The following is a 22,205-nucleotide window of genomic DNA, read 5'->3' as shown; positions in this document are numbered from 1 at the left end:
ACTCAATATCAAGCCACACTTATTGTTTTTACTTCGGCTGTGACTTTGTGTGTGCTCAGGGTGAGTTTCGCTGTGTTTGGCTGTGTATCGCTAAACAAGGAAATCACACCTCCACGGAGCTCAGCGCGATTCACAACGTCCCGACTGGTCCCGACCAATCGGAGCACACTGGGCTCACAGGGAGGGGGGGGGGGGGGGGGCAAGAGCTGCAACGAGCCGTTTAGTGGAGAGAGTGAATACACATACTTTACAGAGATGCTGTATGCGAAACCAATGTGAGTTTGGAAAATTGCACAGTATAAATCTATTCTAGTAGACCTCAACAATGGAATTATGATCAGTGGAAATGGCCATGACATGTGACCTTTAACTATTGGAATGTGACTAATAACACATGTAAAAGGATGACTCGGAGTCAGCTGTGAAAGTAACATTTGTTTATTAGAAAAGGGGAGCTGGGAGTGGAGGTTGGTTATGGCGGCAATGGGAAACAGTTGTTCCAGGGTGGAGAGGCATGGCTGGTCTTGGGAGTGTGGAAGGCCTTGGATTCCTCCTGGGAGAGACACACAAATAAGTGTGAGGCAAAAGCAGGCAAAGTTGTCAAAGAATATGCTGGTAAAAAGGTAGAGCGGCACGCAACAATCCGTTCACGGCAACAATCCGGCAGGGAATGAGTGCAGGCTGCAGGTTTTCATAGTGTGGCTGATGAGCAGGTTGCAGGTGTGGTTGATTGGAGATTGCTCCCAGCCGTGTAGAGCAGACCAGCAGGCAGGTGTGGGGGGGGGCACTAACCCACTAACAGGGGTTTCAGGGACGGGCAGTGATAGTCGGTCCATTCTTCTAAATGTCTGTCTTTGGTTTTCTAAGTGTTATTCGATCCATATGACCATAGAGATATGTGCATAAACAACAAAAACACTTGGGGTATAATGTTCGAACAATGTTATCACCAAACATTTTAAGAATGTTTTTAGAGAACGTTATCCTACCTTTCAGAAGTACATTCTAGGAACCAAAATAAAACATCTTGATGAAACCATTCCTAGAACAATGAATGGTAACATTCTCAGAATGTTTTTAGAACCAACAATGTCTAGCTGGGAACTCAGGCACGCCTACGCAAGCGTGCAATATCATGAATTACGTGCTTGTTTTTTTCTAAAAACGAAAATGTGGTGACATCAGATTTCTTTTAAACATCCTTTTCAAACAAATGCAGCAAGTTTTTATTTTTTAAAGCGCACTACAAATAAATCTGACGTTGACCATGACCCTGTAAATATTTCACATCACAGGAACATTTTATAAAAAAAGAATAACCTCCTGAAAACATTATCCAAATGTTGCTTTCAAAATGTTCTTCTTTGCTCATGTGTCCCTCATGTAACATTGAGGGACCGTTTTATAAAGAACATCTTTAATGTGTTACCCAACAACGTCCAAAACACATCCTTGGAATGTTGGAGGCAAAACGTTCCACCTTTGTTAACATATCACATTAAAGGAACGTTTTATAAATAAACTTTCTGTCATCTCAGGCCTCAATAACATCCTCAAAACATCCTCTGAATGTTGCAGTTAAAACGTTATGTTTTAGTTAACCTTAAACCTTATAGGAACATTATTTGAAATTAATATTAATATTAATATTAATATTAATAAACATGCTAAAAAGGTTCTTTGAACATCAGATTAAAACGTTTCTTTAAAACCTTATTAGAACCAATAGGTAACGTTAGCCAAAGTTGTGAGAACGTTCCCCGCTAGCTGGGTTGGCAACTCGACACACTAGCTCTCCTTCAATTCTTCAGCAATTATGCTGTCATCAAGCCAGGTTTCCTTTTTGAGCACGAAGAGAGGAACACAAATAAGGGCCACGCTGGTTTAATTAAACTAATACCAATTCATGTTCCAGCAAGATGCTTGAGACGTCATTAGGAGAAGACGGACAGAAAGGGTCTGTTCTGTTCCTGTGTGTTTCTGTGCACGTGAGTGTATGCATGTATACCCATTATGTATGTGAGACATTTTTAGTATGTGTGTGTGTGTGTGTGTGTGTGTGTCCTCGTTTCCAGTCCATTGAGCTGCGGTGCTGTTGCCTGCTCTCTGCTGCCCTGGTTTTGATCCAACAGAACAGAATGTGTGGAGGGAAGGAGGGAGGCGATGGGAGAAAGCAGAAAAGAGGAGGAGGAGAAAGGGGGGGGGGTCTCCTCGGAGGGGGCTGTTTGTCACTGTGAATCGGCTCAGGGTGGTTCACATCATCTGGCCATTGATGGCCGCCCCTCCCCTGTTGTAAAACAAGCTCCTGTGGGCCTGCCTGAACACTGGAGGCATTGTGTCCCACCCTCGGAGGAAACATACCACCCAAAGTGCTGCTACCCCCATCACCGTCCGCAGCATCCCCAATGCTTCTCCTCACTGTCCATCTCCATCTTAACCTCCATGCCCCAGGACAGTCGGATGGTAACCTTAAGTTGGAGGTGAATCAGCAGCAAAAAAAAAGGAGGGAGAGTGTGATCATTGGAAAGCCGCAGGTAGAACTAATGAGGCTGGACTGAAGGATGGAGCTAGAGTCAGCAGCAAGTGGAAGAGGCTGAGGGAGTTGCAGAGAGGAAGACAGATTTGAAGGGCTGGTGTAAAGGGGGCGTTTCCCGTGGTGTCCGTAATATGGAGGCTAATGGGAAGATTGATGGATTGAGACAGCAAAACAAAACAAGGGGTGGTGATAAAATGTAGAGTGGGGGATAGAGCAAGTAGGGACCGGGCTGAATGGTGTCTTGAAGCCACAATTCTGTGGCTGTGTGAGTGTGTGTGTCACAAGGCCAGGAGAAGGAGGAACATTTACTACATTTGGGGGCAGGGAGTGGGTGTGACTCGTTCCCTAATTACCAGGGAGGTCTCGGGAGCTCTGGGTACAAGACAAGTGTGAAGGGTGTGAGAATGAGACAGGATACAAGGGGTTAGTACAGGTCAATGCTGACCACCTAGGATGCCCCTTGCAAAAGACGCGCACCCCCTTTCCATTTCAACCTTCCCTGAGTGCCCTGGCTGAATGCTATAAATAAATATCGTGTCTTCTTCTCTCAAAGTTGATAATTTACTGCCCACCCATTCCGTTGTGCCCATCTCTTCTCCATTTCTCAGCGCCGTTGCCAGGCGGTGAATGGAGCTCGTCCTTTGAGTTTGGAGGGCCAGGCCTGTGTTTTCTGGAGGGGCTGTCCTCAAAGTTTGGAGCACCCTGGAGTGGACACACACACACACACACACACACACACACACACACACATACACACACATATGCTTATATGTTGAATGCCACACATGCTCCTTTATCAGCCAACTCTAACCACATGGCAAGAATTTGAGGGATTCTCAAGAGAGGAACCTGTTGTTCAATGCAGGCAAAGAGAGCTCACCCTTTCTTTCCTAATTAAATCTTAGACTAACAGGTGCTTCAGGTTGATGATTCGTAACTCTCCCAGGCAGACATGCCAGTACAGGTGCTGTCTTTATTCTCCAGTTTTTTATGTTAATTTGCTCAAACGGATGGAACATCCTATTTTTTTTAATGTGATATGCTTCAATGTTGAATGCTCTTGAACTCTTGACTTGATCATTCAATTAGATGTTTCTCCATTTCTTTGTATATGTATTCTGTAGATGGATTCTGTCTTTTTGTGTGGATGATGTGGCAGTACCGATTCCCCAAATGTCAGCTCATCAGGAGCAAGCCTGAACAAGTTAAAATGTTTTCTAAATCATTTCAGAAATCAAACCCACAAGTGCCTTCACAATAAAAAAAATACCTCCTTAAAGGTGGGTTTCACTTCAGAAACACTTTTTGTTATATTCCATGGAATGCTCTTAACATCCCGATAGCAATGAATATATTAAGTGCTTTGACAATAAATACATAAAAAAATGTCATCTGTGGAAGCCGTAATACTGTAAAATGCACGACCAATCATTTTAGCCGGCCCGGCTAAAATAACTGGTTGGAGGAAGTGCTCTGTGAGGAAGTCTGAAGGAAGAGGCAGATTTTTTCCGGTTGTGTACTTTCAAATTCTAGCGCACTCGAGCTGTTTTCTCCATTCTTACCTACCCTACCTTTAATAATGATGTTAAAATGCCTTTTCAATAAAAAATAAACTGTCTTTTTAAAAATCAATATATGTCTTTGATGATAAGGAAATGTAAAAAGGTGGTTTTGATGAAACGTAAACCAATAAAAACAGAATGCAGAATGCCCTGATGCAGGTAAGCTATGGGAAATGTACTTAAATTAGGTGTCAGTATGACCAAATCACCTTGCATCAGAAAAGTTAACAAAGCAGAGACAAAGACCAGAGTTATGGCTGACAATATCTGATGGGCTTTAAATTATGGCACGCACAAAATTCCCTGGGTTTGCAATATGCCGCCACACCCTGATTGGCCAAGTGAGGAAATGTACCAAGCTGCTGTCAATTATTAATCAGGAGCTATCAAAGGCCAAAGTGCAACTAGTGATCTGAATGACCTCCAATCAACTACAGGGAATTAACACAATTTCATAACATCAAGTATTGTGGTTGTATTTTCGTCAAAATTATCCCTAAAAGCATAAATGCAATGTGCACAGGATGAAAGCCACAATATTACAATGCTTTGTTTAGTCAAAAGATGTTATACCACCAATAATTCATTGACGTGACTTGGTGTGTTGGTTAAGACGACGACTTTGTAATTGCAATGTCTCTGGATCATTACTGACCTTTGTTGCTTTTTCCAGTGGATGGAAGTAAGTAACTAACAAGTTATTTTTTCGTATGTAGGACCACAACCACATAGTTAGGGTAGTTGTTTTCCTTTTTTCAAGCAAATAATGTGCTTAAGGACGTCCGCAGAAACTGATCTTCTGAATTTCTGCATTGGACATTGTTGTAGCAATGTTGCTGGTGAGTGCTTTCATAGAAACTAGGCCAAAGATATAACAAATCTGACCTGAGTTTAATAAAACCTAATACCAATAAAAGGCACATCAGAAAAGATAATCTTGATATTAACCAATCATTTAACAAGTCCGTTTTAAATGGTTATTTTTTTTAAAGTTTAGACATTAAACCTTTGTTGCTGCATCTCCCACAGTGCTTAGTATTCTCCACAGGGTCCCTCCTCCACATTGTTTTCCTTCTACTTCTGCTTTCTGAAGCCATCTGCTTCCTTGGCACCCTTGCCAGCATGGCATTCACCTGGAGGACAGAACAAAGAAAATCACACAGAAAGTGTGCAACTGAGACAGATACAAGTCTTTAACTGCCAGTGCTGCCATGGTGCCGTTCACTCAGCTACTGTAACTCGACAGAGGATTGAGAGCGAAACACTGAGAAACAGAAAAAAAGCTTTATCTGCTTGTGCTGCCATGGCAGAGTCAACAGACTAAGAAATTGTTACCCTAACAGCGGGTGCAGGGAGGGCAGAGAGGGATGGGAGAAATGGAAGGGAGAGGGGGAATAAAATAGTGTCTGTATCCCCAGTAAATATCGGCAGTAAAGTGAAGAAACGGCGATGGCAGCTGCACTCTGCTGACAGAAGGGAGGCTTTTGTCTGCAGCACAGGCGGCACAGTGAACAGCATAGGGTGGCATGGTCTGGAATGTGACATTATTGTTTTGTTTTTTTAATAGAGACTGGGTCAAAATGGGGCACACTGAGGGAGCAATTCATGAAGAACATGTATTTGTGTTTATGCGTTTGCGCACACATAATGCATGGGTGGCAGTTGTAGCCGGTACTGAGCGAGCATTGTCGTTTTTTAAGCTTAAACTAACCATGCCTACAGCTAGTTTTCTAGAAGTAAAAACTGACTATGTTGTAGCTATAGTTTAACCCTTAACTTTCTACATTGCTCAACCTCTACTTATCACTTAATTACAATTGTCACAGAGCTTGTGCATCGTTAGGATAAAATTGTTAATAATAATGATATAACACTCTTTTTTTGTACTTCGATGTTTCTAATAAAGCAAGGATGGCTGTGTCACACATTAATAATAACAACCAAACAAAAGTCTTTCACAAAAGTCCCGTTAGACTGAAAAATGCTGCCTTTGTCAACACCTAAAACAGTTAAGCGACACATTTATTTGAAATGTAATGGATTCCCATCTCAAGTAAATGCAGCACATTTAAAGTGCACGGATACAAATAATGGGCATTAGCTTAACAAATGACAAACAGTCATAGATGAGTCCTGTTGATCGTTTTGGACCGTCACATGATGCAATGAACATGCTTTTACTGTACACACACACACACACACACACACACACACACACACAAACACAACTATTTACCAGGTAACAAGTCAACACCTGAATTCAATCTGGCAGCACCTGCAGTGTTCTAACAAGTGCATGTTAACTTGTTTGTGTGTGTGTGTGTGTGTGTGTGTGTGTGTGTGTGTGTGTGTGTGTGTGTGTGTGTGTGTGTGTGTGTGGTGTGTGTGTGTGTGTGTGTGTGTGTGGTGTGTGTGTGTGTGTGTGGTGTGTGTGTGTGTGTGTGTGTGTGTGTTGTGGTGTGTGTGTGTGTGTGTGTGTGTGTGTGTGTGTGTGTGTGTGTGTGTGTGTGTGTGTGTGTGTGTGTGTGTGTTGTGTGTGTGTGTGTGTGTGTGTGTGTCTGTGAGTTTAACAGGCAGGTGGTAATGAGGCACACTGTGCTGTGCTGGCTTCTATAATGAGGTGCAGGCAGTGAGGGGTAGGGCCAGTGCTACTAATGGGCCCCTATAGCCTCTAATAAGCAGTAATTATAGTGTGTGTTTACCAAGTGGCTCCAACACAGTTGAAAAGGTTACCTTCACACTAGCTACTCCACTGTTGGCCCTCCCAGCAGGGGACACTAAAGTGACAACACTGGAAACTGCTTTGTGTGTACTGTATGTATGATGAAATTAGCATGTATGCTATTTTGGGGGAGGCGGGATTATCATAGTAGGGTTTATGGTAATTTACAACCAGGTGTATCCTTTTTTTAGTATATGTGTGTTCATACGTCTTGCCTTCTGACAAGCTTCTGTAAATCAATCTGTGTGATTTCTGAACTACCTATACGAGATAGTACTTTGACCACATCAAGGCAACAATGATTGTAAGTAAGAACTCAATATTATATATTACTATACATTTTATAGATCCATTACATTTAGAGATGACTTTACTTCAGACTAAATAAGCACATTTCAAAAGGAAGTTTAAGAGATGGCAATGGAAAAGGTGAAATATACATATTTTATCAAGTGTTTTGACTGGAAAGAAAAGTGACCAAACTGGAGGAACACAAAAAGTCGATGGTGCTGGTAAAACTAAGATTAGATCAGAAGACAGTATTCACAAGCTGTTGGCCAGGGCTAACATTGGTAGAGTCTGTGTGCGTTCATTTTTGTGGAATAAACGCAGTCTGCCAAATCACCCAAGTTTGAATGAAAAATGATTATGATCATGCCATGACCTTAGCTGTCATTAATGTCACATGTGAAAAGAGAGTCCAACTTTAACAAAGTGATGACACAATGAGCCAAAATTAACGTTGAATCAGACGCCAATAAGTTGAACTGTACAGTAAGATTTTGTGAGAGTATCATGGCAGCTAATCATATCTCATATATGAAGATTTTCTCCGACACCATGATGATCATATACATTCTGATATTAGCTGATACAGCCCAAGACAGCACGCAGTGGCCATCAGTGACAGGGAAGACATTTTCTAAGAATAATTTTACGATCATTTGTTGTGATACTTTGAGACTCTGCGTCTCCCCTTTGGCTGCACTCTGACCTCTACCCAACCTCTGGCTGACCCTCTGAAGACACTCTTCATTTTGGGGAAGCCCTCTCAGTGACCTCATCAATCAGAAGCCCAGCAGCCAGGCAGCAGGTTCCCCCTCTTTCTCTGGATGCTGCTGCATTGTTTTCTTTCTGTCTCCTTCCCTACATCGATATGCCGCTCTCATTCTCTTGCTCCACTATCAACGCACCCCTCTAGCTCACTTTGATTTTGATGAGTGTCCGGCTGCCAAACCTGACGGATTACAGTGTTCCCTGCATGTTGCTGCTCAACAGATTGATATCATTGGTGGTGAGTTCCTTTATCACTGCCTTGCATTCACTTGTTCAACCCCTCACCTTCCCACAACTCCCTCCACATTGTCTTCCTCAGAGGTCTCCATGTTCTCTTCTAATCTTTGCTCTCTCCTAAATTATTGGAGAGACAGACTTATGTTACTTTTTACGTTTTTATAACAGTTACAGGTGGTTCTGTCACCGACATACTCAGTCTTTATATGTGTTCTGCAAGACAACTGCATGATCATAAATCTGGTATTACATTATTAAATTATGTTTGGTCTAGGCCCTTAATCCCAATTACAATAAATCTTCATATATATTACAAACTTTACCATAAGAGTTAAGGTTGGACATTTCCAGTTTCATCAATGCCAAAGCAAGGTCTTTCCAGTCTTGGGTGCAACAAGAATGTCTAAATGTTCTTTCATATTCTCGCTTTCTAAATTATCTGTATACAGTATTGTTATGGTTAATGCAAACCATAGTTGCACAACTGAGGAATCCAAAAAGTCTGATTTCCATGTAAAAAATGCTGGAAGTGTTGAGTAGAATTGAATCGTAATTTCTAAGAAACTGGTCTGCATAGAGCCATGACCTCAACCTCGTTCAGCACTTTTGGGATAAACTGGAACACTAAATGTGACCCGGATCTTATCACCCAACTTCATTGTTGGACCTCATTAATGTTTTTGTGGCTGAATAGCAAATCCCTACCAACATCTGTTGTAAAGCCGGAAAGCAGAAGAGTGAAGGCTGTTATAGATTCAGATTATAGCCCATCGTTTTGGAATGACTGCTATTCTGGAACACAAATAAGTGATTACTCACATTTTAAGCTTAAACTAAGGAGGATTACTGTAATTAGTCCAGAGACATGAATGTAATGTTACATTCACATGTTTATCTCTTACTTGTCTGACATGAGAAGCTGAAATGTTCACTATGACAGTAAGAAGGAGACTGCAAAACAGCTAAAGAACGTGTCGGTTCAGTCAGGATGCGTGTAAAGGAAAAGAGAATTTAGCCTGATCAGATATCAACAGTCACTCATAAACACTACACAAGCTTTTTTTGGATCTCTAATCCAACATTTGTAGCAGGGTCTTTGCTCTCTTTCAGGGTGGTATTCCTCCGACCGTTGGGCTCATCTTTGATGTGGAGATGAATGTGTTGGATAATGTTCCTCCACTATCTCAGTGGCCATTCACATGTCATGAGAACAGCAAACCAACGAAAAAACAGGGTCCCTAATCTGGTGCCCATGCTGGGACAGGGCCACAAGTTCGCCCAGCAGTGTGTGTGTGTGTGTGTGTGTGTGTGTGTGGTGTGTGTGTGTGTGTGTGTGTGTGTGTGTGTGTTGTGTGTGTGTGTGTGTGTGTGTGTGTGTGGTGTGTGTGTGTGTGTGGTGTGTGTGTGTGTGTGTGTGTGTGTGTGTTGTGTGGTGTGTGTGTGTGGTGTGTGTGTGTGTGTGTGTGTGTGTGTGGTGTGTGTGTGTGTGTGTGTGTGGTGTGTGTGTGTGTGTGTGTGTGTGTGTGTGTACCACTTTTTGGAGCCTAAACTTACAAAATCTTTACAAGAGAATATTTGTTTCTTGTTGTGATTTGTAATGGTTTTAGAAGACACTGACAAATAATTGTCTTGCCTTAGATCAGAAGACACTTCTACAGTATGTGTCACTAATTTCTGGGTGCATTATCTAATTGCATAACTGTTTTATCTCTATCTTAAATTGTATTTTATCTTTGCTACTGCAGCTTCTCAAACAACTAACTCAATAAGTGCGATACGATTGTCAATTCTGTCTGATTATGAGGCTACAATGTACAATATATTCATCTCTAAATATGTAGAAGTATAACATCTAAAAAAAGTTACTTATGTATTACGGACACACACGTATTGTGACTGTGAGTGAATGTATTTAGTTTCTTTCCACCTCAAGTGTTTGTGAACATGTCCGGCCCACAATTGCGAGAGAAGAAAAATGTAGGCTACATCTGAGTAGCGGAGTTATCACTTGGCCTATCGCTGTTTTTCCATGACAATGAAAACAAATCCAGCTTACACTCATTTCTGTTTTCTCTCAGACTCTGTATGTGTGAGAGAAAGCCTCCCTCTGTCCTCACTCTATAAAGGCTTGATCTCTGGCTCTGTTGAATATGTTAATCCATCTGGTGGTCCCCCCTGCTCTTTCTCTCTGCCCACGAGACCCCCACTGCCCCACTCTCCCTTCCCAAGTAGGCTAAAGGGGATCTGGGACACTTCGGCGGAGGCTTGGTGGGCTCGGACTTCATCCCCTGGTTGATTATGTGTGGGGAGAGAAGAGGGAGAAGGAGAGGTGCACAACATAATCCCATTGACCATCCCTGTCCCATATGGCGAACGCACTGGCCTCTCCAGTGGTACAGTCAGTGGAGTGCCTCTCCAATCAGGAACATTTCCATTAAAGCCGTCTCAGGCTCTCATGTGGGATCACTGGTGTAGAAAAGACGAGGATTGTTCACTGCTATCTGATTATAATTTAATTGTATGTGTATGATCAATCATGAATCATTAATCTCTAACACAATTGTATTGCACTACTGTGGTGAATGTACAGTAATAATAATGTTCTAAATCCAGGGGGTTTATTGGGATGCCTTTGACAACAAAAAGGATTTCAATTTGAAAGCTTATTATTTTAGATGTTGTATTGGGAAAATAGTCCGTCATCAGGTTGCACTGAAAATATGTGAATTTGCTGTTTTGCTATTTTCTGTCTTAGTCTAGTTTTAACATTTTGTTTTTGTCATTTTTAATTGATTTCTTCTTAAATTAGCTTTTTATTCTTTGTTTTCTTCCCTTAAAAAAGCACATTGTAACGTAATGTGGTCAACAAAAGTATTATACAAATAATGTTTAAATAATTATAAAAACCATTACAGAAACTGACGGATCATGAGTTCAGATTCACATAAAATGTTTGGTATTTACAACAACAAAACGTGGGAAATGGAGCTCAAAACCATGGTCAACAACTTACTCCTAAATGATGATTCTTTACTAAATGTATGACGGATATAATGAAGAGTGATATCAATGACATGCACCTGGACAGCTCTCTGGATGGAGACACTTCATGGTGGTTTTTGTACGACAAAGTGCATCCAAAAAACATGTGGTAAATTAGTATGAAGATGAATTAAAGTCATGGTTATGTTTTTAAAGAACAGAAAATGTCAAGGTGTGTACTGTATGTACAGTATGTGGATATACACACTGTGGACTAAGGGTTCTTATTCTGTCTTTGTTAATACAAAAATTTAAGATTTTGAGTATTCAGGTTTGTACCATTAAACCTTTTAAACATAACATATAATGCTTATCAATTCTTGATGTTGCAGCCCTATCAGGTTACAACAATTCTTGTTAGTGCATGTTTAACGACAGCTTTCAGCTCAACAGTGTCATTTGTGTTAAATCTTTGTATCCCCAACATCATATCAAAAACAAAAACGTGCCAGTGGGCCACCAATTTTGTGCGTGTGTGTGCGTGTGTGTGTGCGTGTGTGTGTGTGTGTGGGGGGGGGGGTATCCCGCCTTGTGTCAGCAGCAGCCTGGACGTCTGTTCAGTTCTGGTGGAGGTGTGGGAGCCCGCAGGGGCTTTTTGTCCAAGGACCACTGTTACAATCCACGTTGGGCCATTCAGCCCCAGCCATGTCAATTGGCATATGGTTGATCCACCCCCAATGGGTTCATGTAACCAGAAAATGCTGCCTTTCAGGGACCTGCATTCTCCATCAAGCGGGTGAGATTAAGATTTAATGTCGCTCTCTCCCTCCACAACAGGGGGTCAGTGGAAGTGACGGGGAGAGGGGTGCGATTAGGACACATGTAGAAGACACCCTGGGGGCAAACGAGGGAGATCGTATAGGGGATGTTGAGCAACACAACACACACATATGATGTTGGTACAACTATGTCACTTATTTGATTGTTTTTAAAACATTATCCAAACAGCTTTTCCAAGTAAAAAACGTTAGGGTCTAAGTTCATCCTTGACTTTGCAGTAAGACTCAGTTGACAAATTAATATTATAAAAAAGTAGCGGTTCTGGTGCTTTTTTAACTTTATCCACATCGTGTTTATGACCACCTGATGAATTTAAAGCCCAATATTAATTTATGTTTAGCGCTGTTTTCTGTCTCTAACAGCTCAACAGGGGATATTCCCTCTTTCTGTCTGATGTTTGCAGCAAAAAGTAAATGATGGAATACACTACCCACTGAAACCGGCAGTTATTTGTTTGTTAGTCCTGCTTAAAGGTTCATACTCTACATCAAGGAACAATGCCACTTCTTCAGCAGGGTATTCCGGAAATTACTTTTGACTTCCCAAGAGATAAGAAGCCTCACAAGAGAAATTAAAGAAGAATTGTCAAAATAGACCCAGGGAGGCAAAGATACTGAACTTAGTTCCTTGACCTAAAGAATCTCTGAATAATGCACTTCCAATAATTCAACAACAACAACCTGTACTGTATTCATGTTGTTGCACACTGGTATTCTGTAATATTTTCGTACCATATGCTCATGCTGATACATTTTTCAACAATATATTGTTTTCCAAGCCATCTTTCAAAAACAGTTGTTTGCAAGATTCAAAGTCCTTCTCACAACAAGATGAACCCTAATGGGTACAATTCATGGAGTGCCCTATTAATGGAGCTAATTGAGATATGTTTGACTGCAAACCCAAATTGGTGATATCAAACGATCAATTAAAACAATGTGTTGTTAAGCTTGGGACAAAATTAAGTTTTACTAACACACCAAAATATGCCCCTTTACTTACTCATAGGTGAAGTCAAATTCAGAGTTAATAACAAAATACTCCCAAAGTCTTTCACTCTCCATCTCTGCACTTTCTTTTTGAGTTCCCACAGTTCCATTTGACCATTTCCCACCAACAGAGATGTTATTATTAGAGCAGCTTATCACAAATGCACAAAACTTGTCACTCCCCTGTCAACCTAATTTGCCTCAAACATGGAGTACAGACACGCCCTACTCTAATTAGAACACATCTCGTACTTTCTCCCTCTGTCTCTCTGTTTCCCTTTCCTGCCTTCATTCTCTCCATCTCCTCGCCCCCCACAGTCCCTCCAACCTTTGCTTCCTGCCTTTTGATATTGTAGCCATCTCACTCATGCCACCAATTAGTGACATAATAGACCAGCGGGCTGCTGCCTGCTGACTGCTTGGACCTCAATGATCCACTGCTGCAGGCACACAGGACACATCTAAAGACAACTTCCCATCATCTGGACACATCATGAAGGCAGCGGAGATTTGAGAGAAAATCAAGAAGTTAAGGTTGAAACAAAAACAAAGGTGTGAAGAAGAAGGAATTTCCTTATTAAAAACTATAAGGGCAAACACTAAATCATATAAAAGCTATTTAAAAAGTTTGGGTAGTGAGCAGCATAGCATATACATTGGGCTGACAGCTTCTTAAGCAATGCCCAGAACTTATTGAGAACCTAGGCTGTAAAGGCCTTTAGAATTCACATCATGTTTCTGTTCACCTATAAAACCCCAATATATGTTTTAGCTCTATTTTTGATACAACACCTTCTGAGGGAAATGTCTGGATGATAACCACAACCACACAGAAAGACATACCTTATTCAACTTATTCACTAACTCAACTACAATGAATGATGATGTTTTTCACTTATTTACTTGATGTATCACGGTGCTTAACGTGATCCTAGCAAGAAAAATGTGTGTCAGTACATCCTCACACTGAAGTAAGGCCCTCTTTGTTAATGTTAACTATAATTCCCAGTTTATAATTGTGATGAAAATGGCCTGTTTCTATCCAGTTTGGTTCACATGTACGACATGTTATGTAGGTTAATGCAGGGAAACCGTTTCTTCAGACACACCTCTGACAGTGTCTGGCTACTGGCCCATCTGTAACCATGACAATTGTTATTATGTTCGTTAAACAACTAATTAGTGACTTCTCCAATGTTCTCGATGAGTTCAGCGTTTCAAAGAATTTGCTATTTTACTTTTCCTTTTTTGGCTTTTCAAATGCCATCCTTTTAGATTTGTATCTTTTGACGACTTTCTACTTTCTTTTATGCAAACTATAGCCATAACTGTTTATAACCATACATATAAGATACTTGCCATCTTAGTGACTGCCTAAATGGTTTGCATGAATATTGTTATTATATTAATATTCACATATAAACTAGTCTCAGTCTCCATTGGCAGCTAGTGTGTCATTAAAGGAGGCCATTGTTGTTGATTAATTAATGAGCATTTTTTTGTTCATGGTAAACTGGGATTAGCATATTCATAAGGGCAGACATCTTTCAGACAGCTTTGAGCGAATCTGGAGGCTCTGTTTTCACACCGTGTTCATGTTTGTGCCCATACATAACCCTGTGTGTTGACCGGACTCCTACCCCATTAACTCCCATGATCCTCCGTGTCATAGACGCAGAGATTGAAACACAAGAGAGGGAGAAGCATGACGCATATGGCCACATTTTCACACTTGAGAGAGCACGCCCCCCGGATTACAAACTAAATTGGTCCGGGTTACAAACTGATTACCATGTCGTGTTACATCTTTATTCTCATACATAATAAACAATGAGCGACTATCAAAACATGTTGCACTCAATGCCCCCCATTGCGATCCCGACCAGACTAATCTAATTGAAAGAAAAACCTAAGAAAAACCTGCAATCATACAATGTAACTCCTATAACAACGCAATGTATTCTAAAACAGTGAATGCAGCAACATATTTAACGTTTTAATTTACTTAAAAATGCATATTTACTTCTTATGCGACCCTTTAATGGACCCTTTGCAGCCTGTGTATTGAGGAAGGGTTGAAATTACATTACATTACATTACATTACATGTCACTTGTTAGATGCTTTTATCCAAAGTGACTTACATACTCAATACTGTGGGCAATCCCCACAGGAGCCATTTGGGGTGAAGTGTGTTGCCCAGGGACACAACGACATGCTGACTGCAGTGGGGTTTGAACCTGTGACCCCCTGATCCGAACACCAACGAACAACTCACTGCACCACACGCCTCCCCCAGACTTTGTATCTGTTGTCAATAATAATATTAATAATGGCAATATTTTTTGGTTTTGATTCAGAAGATTCAGATTTAGTTGCTGTAACATTTGAAAACTTGATGGAATAATAATAATAATACGTTTTATTTCGAGGCACCTTTCAGGACACCCAAGGTCGCCTTACAGTGCATTTAAAAGTTAAAACAGCTAAAACAAAAACGGAACACAATTTAATCGAACCGACAAGGCAATACAGCAGCATAAAAGCATAAAACAGGCAAGACAAGAGTGGGGAGTGACGGAGTGAGAGGGGGATCTGTGATAGCAGGTTGCATGTGTTTTAGAGTGAGTAGGCCAGTTTAAACAGGTGGGTTTTGAATGTCGTGATGGAGTCAGACTGTTTGATGTGTGGAGGCAGAGAGTTCCAGAGCCTGGGTGCGGTGCAGCTAAAAGCCCTGGCTCCCATGGTGCATCCCATGAATGCACAAGGTCATCTCATAACAATTGTATACAATATACAGTATAGGTTGTAATCCAAAATAAATAAATTGTGCAGTTTAGAAAACACATTTTACCACATTATGAAGGTGGTTTCAGAATGAGTGTCAATTTGAGCGACCTGTCAGGAATGTAAGATTGTCTATTGTATGCATCCAGTGAGTCTGCTTATTTATGTCTAACCTATCATCTTATTTCAGGGATACTTTGTTCATTCACACAAGTGTTTTATTTCCTTCTGGCTGATCAGACCACTGCTAAGATTGAATATGAGAATATATGTTTGATAAAAAATGAAGGTGAGTTTTCCCAGGTGCAACAAAGCAACTCTTTTTTACAATAAGTTATAACTTGTCACCCTGGACACCGTTTCCTGTCCTCCTCAGTAATGTGACAACACAGAAAGGAAATCTACATGGTATGCAACTAGCCACAGTTGGAAAGGGATTACTTCCCAGCCAGGATGGAAAGGAGGAACAATAACAGTGATTTTAATAACTCTGTAAACATGCACACAGTATGCCATGTCTGTATGCCTTAAGAACAAAGACTAGAACAAAGATTAGAACAAATGTTTGGCTGTACTTGAAGTTGTTATGTATCATTGATTGATTAAACATCCAAATAGGTGCATCAGTTTATGTTTCACTCAATTAAAAAATGTGCACAACTTTCATTTTGTGTGTTTTTCTCCTTTTTTTTGTAATAGTAATTAGGGCCTGACTAGTTGCTTGTCCAGTTAATGATGCAAGAACCCGGCCGCTGGCAGTCTGATGGGACAGCAAAAGGCCAAGTTTGAGTGACTTGTTTTTTTTCTGCGCCCGTCTCCTCCCCCGTCTCTCATCTTATCTAATGACCGAGCTGCATATCTGCCTTATTAGTAATGTCCATCTAACTTTCCCTGACCTGTTATTTCAATCTCTGGCCACACACAGACACACTCACTGCTTTTATACAATCATGTCACTCATACACGTGCACACAAGGACACATAGAAGGAATCGTACACACACACACACACACACACACACACACACACACACACACACGCACACGCAGATTGACACACTCCCCTACTCAGCAGCAATTTGTTGCCTGTGACATCACATTGTGTGTTAAAGCCGTACTGGCACCGGGCTGCAGCTTCGTTAACTTTCCTCTTTAATGAGCAGTTTAATTGAGCTGTCTAGCAGGCCACCTGTCGGCCCGCAGCCTCATTACCATACTAATGGACTGGGATTGTTGCTCTGACAGCTCGGGCTGCACGGCCCTAACAGGCGGACAGAGAGAGAGAGAGGCCAAGTAGAAAAAGGGGACAGAGGCCACAAGAGAGGGAACAGGAGAGGAGAAAGAGTAAATTGTGTAAAGAGGAGAATGGACTTTGGTGTTGACGACAGGACAACACTGGCAACGTCCTATATTCTCTTATTTGACCAAATGCCATAAAAAGAAAGCAAAAATGAATAGATCCTACAGCCAAATATTGTTTTTGTATCCAAATTCTCATAAATTGCACTCCTCTGGCATAAAGACCTCCGTTGTTGTCCAAAACACATTAAGACACAATCAATGAGCTTGAACATAAACTGTTTATTTGACTTAATCCATCTTGGCCATAAACAATCAGAGAACCCAATGTAGTTGAAAATGATCTCTACTATTTCCAATTGTAACTCAAATTGAGTAAGAATAAGCTGTTTTAAGTTGTATTTCTTCAGTAAAACCAAATGGACTTAAGGGCAGTTGACTTGGGATTTGTTGACAAGAACAAAAATAAAAGCTAACAAGCCATTATCCTATCGATTTCTCAATGTGTTTTTTTCATTCAGAAAATATGTTTTTTGGCTGCAACATTACATGAAAAGGAAAGATTTTAAATGTTTCAAGTCTGTCTTAAAGCAATAATCATGTGTTGCTGTAATCATTCCTCCTCTACATACTGAGAGATGCTTTTATAATGTGCTTTCACTAAGAGTGATATATTTACTTGAACACTTGTGAAAGTATACTTTAACTTTTTGATCAGCACCTACATGTTGGATGTTTATCAAAACACAGATCAGAAGTCATAAGGACCATGCACGACATACAAAGCACTTCCTGATGCACACACAGGTTTCAGAGTTTCAATGAACTTTAAGAACCCATGATAGCCTGATCAGTTCACTGCGACTCAACTACAGACCCAGTTCTCAAAAGATACCTGAGTGAAAGTAGGATCATCCTCAAGCTTTTTACACTGAAAAACCCACATCCATATCACTATCCGCAATGTTGGCTACACACAGGCACACATTTACACAGGCTGTATAAAACAGCTGAGTCAGCATTACTTAATTCATTTACAATCCATGATGTAAATCCCATCCTTGAAAGACATTGTATTCAGTCCTAATTGACAATTGCCTCTTTAATTATCATTCTGCCTATAGACAAAACACAAAACTCCAGACTTTACACTGAGCAGAGAGAGATTGAAACTCAGAGGACAAACTTGCTCTCTGTGGGTTGTGTGTTGCTCAGTGTCTTGATGTGCGCTAATGTGACAGCCCAAAGCTGGCATGAGGTGATCTCAGCACAATGGAGGAAAAGGCACCACACTGGGCCTGCTACTTTGCTCTTTTCCAGGCTCATATAGCAGAGTGAACAATCTGAGTGAAAGTCAGCTCGAACAGAAGCTGTGTCAGGCTAAGACAAACTGAGTTGTAATGTGTCCTAGGAACCCCTGCAGGTTCTGCTGAGAAACATCCACCGTTTTTGGTAAGGAGTTCTATAAACAGCATCACATTTATATCTGCTTGTAATACAGGAAGATAACCGGATGCTTTATTGGTGTTCAGTCTACCGACTAGTGTCTGACATTTCATTTGTCTCCTACATCTAATTATCCAGCTTAATTTGTTTTGATTTCTGGATTCTAGAGACTTCAGTCAGCGTGACGGCATTAAAAGATGAAGGCGACAGAAAAGCTGTTGAAAGTGAAAGAAAAAAGAGGCTAAATAGGGTGATTACAAGTGAACGATGGTCGTGGGGATGATGGACAGACTGAGAAGAAGAGAGGTGGGGGTACGGCCGTGGCAGTGAAGCAATATGCATTCAAGGATCCAGTGAATACACTCCACACAGCCACATGCTAATGACGGTCACCATTTAATGTGTCAAATTCACAATTCCCCTCCGTCCTTCCCTCTTTCTTTCTCTCTCCTACAAGGGGCTAATTGCTCTGTCTCCTTCTTTTTGATAGAGAGGCTGTTGGTCTGTATTAAAGCCCATATTGTGGCGCCCATGCCCAACCTGCAACTCCAAAATCAGGACCACAAACAGATGCAGACACAGTGCCGAACAATCACTGGACCAGCTTTCCACAAGTCTTTGGTCATGTGCACATCCTTTACATAAATAACACAATTATCGTTATGATTTCACGTTTTAGCATTTCTTAAATTATTTCGTAAAAGCCTACTGTCCCCACTGGAATGCCAACAACTAAAGGAGAATACTTTTAACATTCCTCCTGTTTGAGTTGTTAAGACCAACTAAAGTAGCAGATGGGTTGTAGAATTATCCCTGCAGGTGGGATCCATCCCTTCTAACAACTCCAAACTTTTATTGCTGGGATTATCTGTATCTGACATTAGTAGCAGACTCAGGTGTTTTGAGGATCGGGGCTGAAAATGTGTTAAAGGGCATCAGCTGTACGATAGCTGCAGCATGCAGAACGTTTTCTAGCATGTCGAGCAGCCTTTAGGGCACTGTATTGTGTCCTTTCAATTTCAACTAGGCATTCTGAATCCCTATCTGACAGTAACGGCGTTGTGGAGACTGTTTCAGTTTTGGCAACAACACCCACACTACTGAAAGAACAGCTATTGTGTGGTGTGCGTTACACAGTGTATTTATCGTGCGCCCGGATATGTTAATTGATAGTTGCAGTGTGGGAGATTTCCTTATATGGAAAGTGATAGCTGAGCAGAATTAAGGAATTGATGTATCAAACATAATTATATTCTCATCACCCGCCAGGTAAAAGTGGCTGGGCAGCGCTTTATGTAATAGTGGGAGAGATATAGTTATCATAAATCCTTGCCTGAATGACCTTAACTGATTTATTTATTCAGCATTCTCTTTCATGCATTTCAAAAGAATAGTTGGTTTGATGGTTGTCTGGGTTATATCCATGATTATGATGTCCAACTAATTACAGTATGCTTGTCTTCTGCTGTGTTTTAATAGGTGTGTATAGTCTCTCAAAGGGACAATTGGGGAAGGTAAGGAGAGAAAAAGCATTTTACACTCTTTGCTCTACTTTATAGTCACCTCAATAGGTGAAAAGGAAATGTAATTACTTTTACATATTGACCTAAATTATGTTTTCCCTGTGCAAACATTGGATAGTGGTACTGTGCCCTCTACTGACAAGCTGCCAATAGTGCAGGGAAGTGTGTGGTCCTCACGCTGCATGTCTGCTTGCCTTCTGGTCGGGTGTGAGTGCGTGTGAAACCAGGCATGTACCTCATCTCGCCTGCATGCCTTTCCCTTTCTCCAGCCTGCTCTTGACTCGATGCCGTCTCCGGGGCCTAATCCTCTGATCAGCATGCCAGGAGAGCGCCGAGGGGCGACACTGAATTAGTGAGGGACTGGTGCCTGGGGTGACGCCTCGCTCCAGCACTTTCTCATATTGTCTCATTGTTGACCAGGGGGTGGAGGTATAAGAGGACCACATCTTCCCCCAAAGCATTTGTTGCACATCCATCCTCCTAGCTGAGCGCATGAGACAGAAACAAAGTAAGGGTGACTAAGGCATACATTGAGAAAAAGTAAAAATGACATTATTACTTTTCATTCCTGGACGATAGACTGATCTTTCAAAAGACGGAATGTAATCATGAATGAAGGGTGGGGGGGACTTGAATACCACTCTCCCTGGTCAGATGTGTCAGGTTCAAGTTACTTACCAAACAAAGACCAGGGTGAATAGGGTGACTTGAGAGACCAGGGGATTGAGAGGAGTTGCTTGGCACACAAACAATTAGCACCCGTCCCTGCATAGCTTGCCGAGGCCCCAAATCCCCAAATTTGTCCAGACAAATTGACTGGACCCCAGGTCTTGTTTGTCTAGCCCCGCTGGACTGCTGGAGGGGGCTTGAAGGCAGCGGGGAATGCCCCCTCTGTAAAGCACAACTCATGGGAACAGAACAAAAATGTGTGCTGGTCAGAAAATGAGCCTTCCAAAACTATTCAAATCACATTGGTAAAACATTTATAATTAATTCTGTGCTTGATTAATCATCTGAACACTGGTTACACTGTGGTATTGCTCTGCAACCCAGAATGCAAAAAAAGACAATCATTATTTTCGATGTCCAGGATTTTTAATAAAAATGTACAGAACACTATGTGTCAGTATGTGGTAATTGGATTAAAAATAAACTAAATTAAGTTCAAAGTGTATAGTTTTTCATTTATCAATAGGCTATATAACTAGTATTTCAACTGCTTTTAACCGGTTGTTGGGACCTGCTGATGGGGTTAAAGACTGCCTCAGAGCTGTCATTTCAGTTAGTTTTAAACAGCAGAGAGGGATAATGCTTTTTTTGGAGACATGAGTTTGAAAAAGTGGACACAATTTAGATAAGCATTTTTTTCTTTACAGCTTTTCTAAAAGAATCCAATTGTTGGCTACATCTGGAAAAACTTGGTACGCAAAATAGAAACAAATATGGGTGAACCAGAGTCCAGATATTCAAGTATAGTGGAAAGGACTGCATAAGGAACAAAAAAAACTCAATGCTTCACGTGAAATGGTGCAAGATACCTTCCTAAATTAAAACTGCACCTGTCTAAATATAAATACCTCTCGAACATGTTGTTAACACATTCTCTCTTGATCTTCCATTAGAATCTCCACATCTTTGAAACCTAGAATAGTTAAAAAACATCAAGTAAGAGTGAATTACAAAAAAACAAAAGAACCGCTTTATGCTCTGTAAAAGGCAGAAGAATCATTTCACTTTACAATCTGAGTAGGATGTGGATCATAGACTGTAAATGAGGAGCCTGATATCAACTCATAATCTTTTCTTGAATGTAAATAGCCAGGATTGTCCTTCCAAGTAGATGTTGGGTTTGCTGAATCATCACATACCAATGTATCTCTCTGATTCATAAATTAAATCATAAGAACGTTTCCTGTCTACTTGACCACCTATCAACATTATCATTTACAGTAACATGGCATCTCCTAATATCATTGTTGAAAAATATAGTAGACTGAGTGAGAATGAGCATCACTGAAGAATTAGTGTTTAACAGTTAACATTGCATTGTGAGGTAATGAGTAAACAGACATTGTGACTGAAAATATACAAAATACTAATTCAGATTATAGTTCTCACTGGCAAAAGTATCAAATAAACGACATGGTTTTACATAAAGTAATTACCAGTGAGATTGGGAACAGGTCCACAGTTTGGTCCTCTTTCCTTGCCGTCTGTTGCCACGGTGA

At 40.9% G+C, this 22,205-nt stretch overlaps 1 long non-coding RNA gene across 1 annotated transcript; it reads right to left on the bottom strand.

Moving 5' to 3' along the window:
* Positions 1–466: 466 nt before the first annotated feature.
* LOC117466699 (uncharacterized) lies at positions 467–22,202 on the bottom strand. Its single transcript, XR_004554301.1, has 6 exons — positions 22,143–22,202; positions 21,555–21,619; positions 20,213–20,461; positions 5,105–5,231; positions 3,109–3,238; positions 467–553 (listed from the first exon to the last, which is right to left on the bottom strand). It is a non-coding gene; the product is annotated as an uncharacterized lncRNA (long non-coding RNA).
* Between the last annotated feature and the right edge of the window lie 3 nt (positions 22,203–22,205).

The sequence above is a fragment of the Pseudochaenichthys georgianus genome, chromosome 21, assembly GCF_902827115.2.
Source record: "Pseudochaenichthys georgianus chromosome 21, fPseGeo1.2, whole genome shotgun sequence".
In the NCBI taxonomy this organism is placed as follows: Eukaryota; Metazoa; Chordata; class Actinopteri; order Perciformes; family Channichthyidae; genus Pseudochaenichthys; species Pseudochaenichthys georgianus.
Note: the sequence above shows the minus strand (reverse complement) of the source record. Positions and strands in the feature narration are given on the sequence as shown.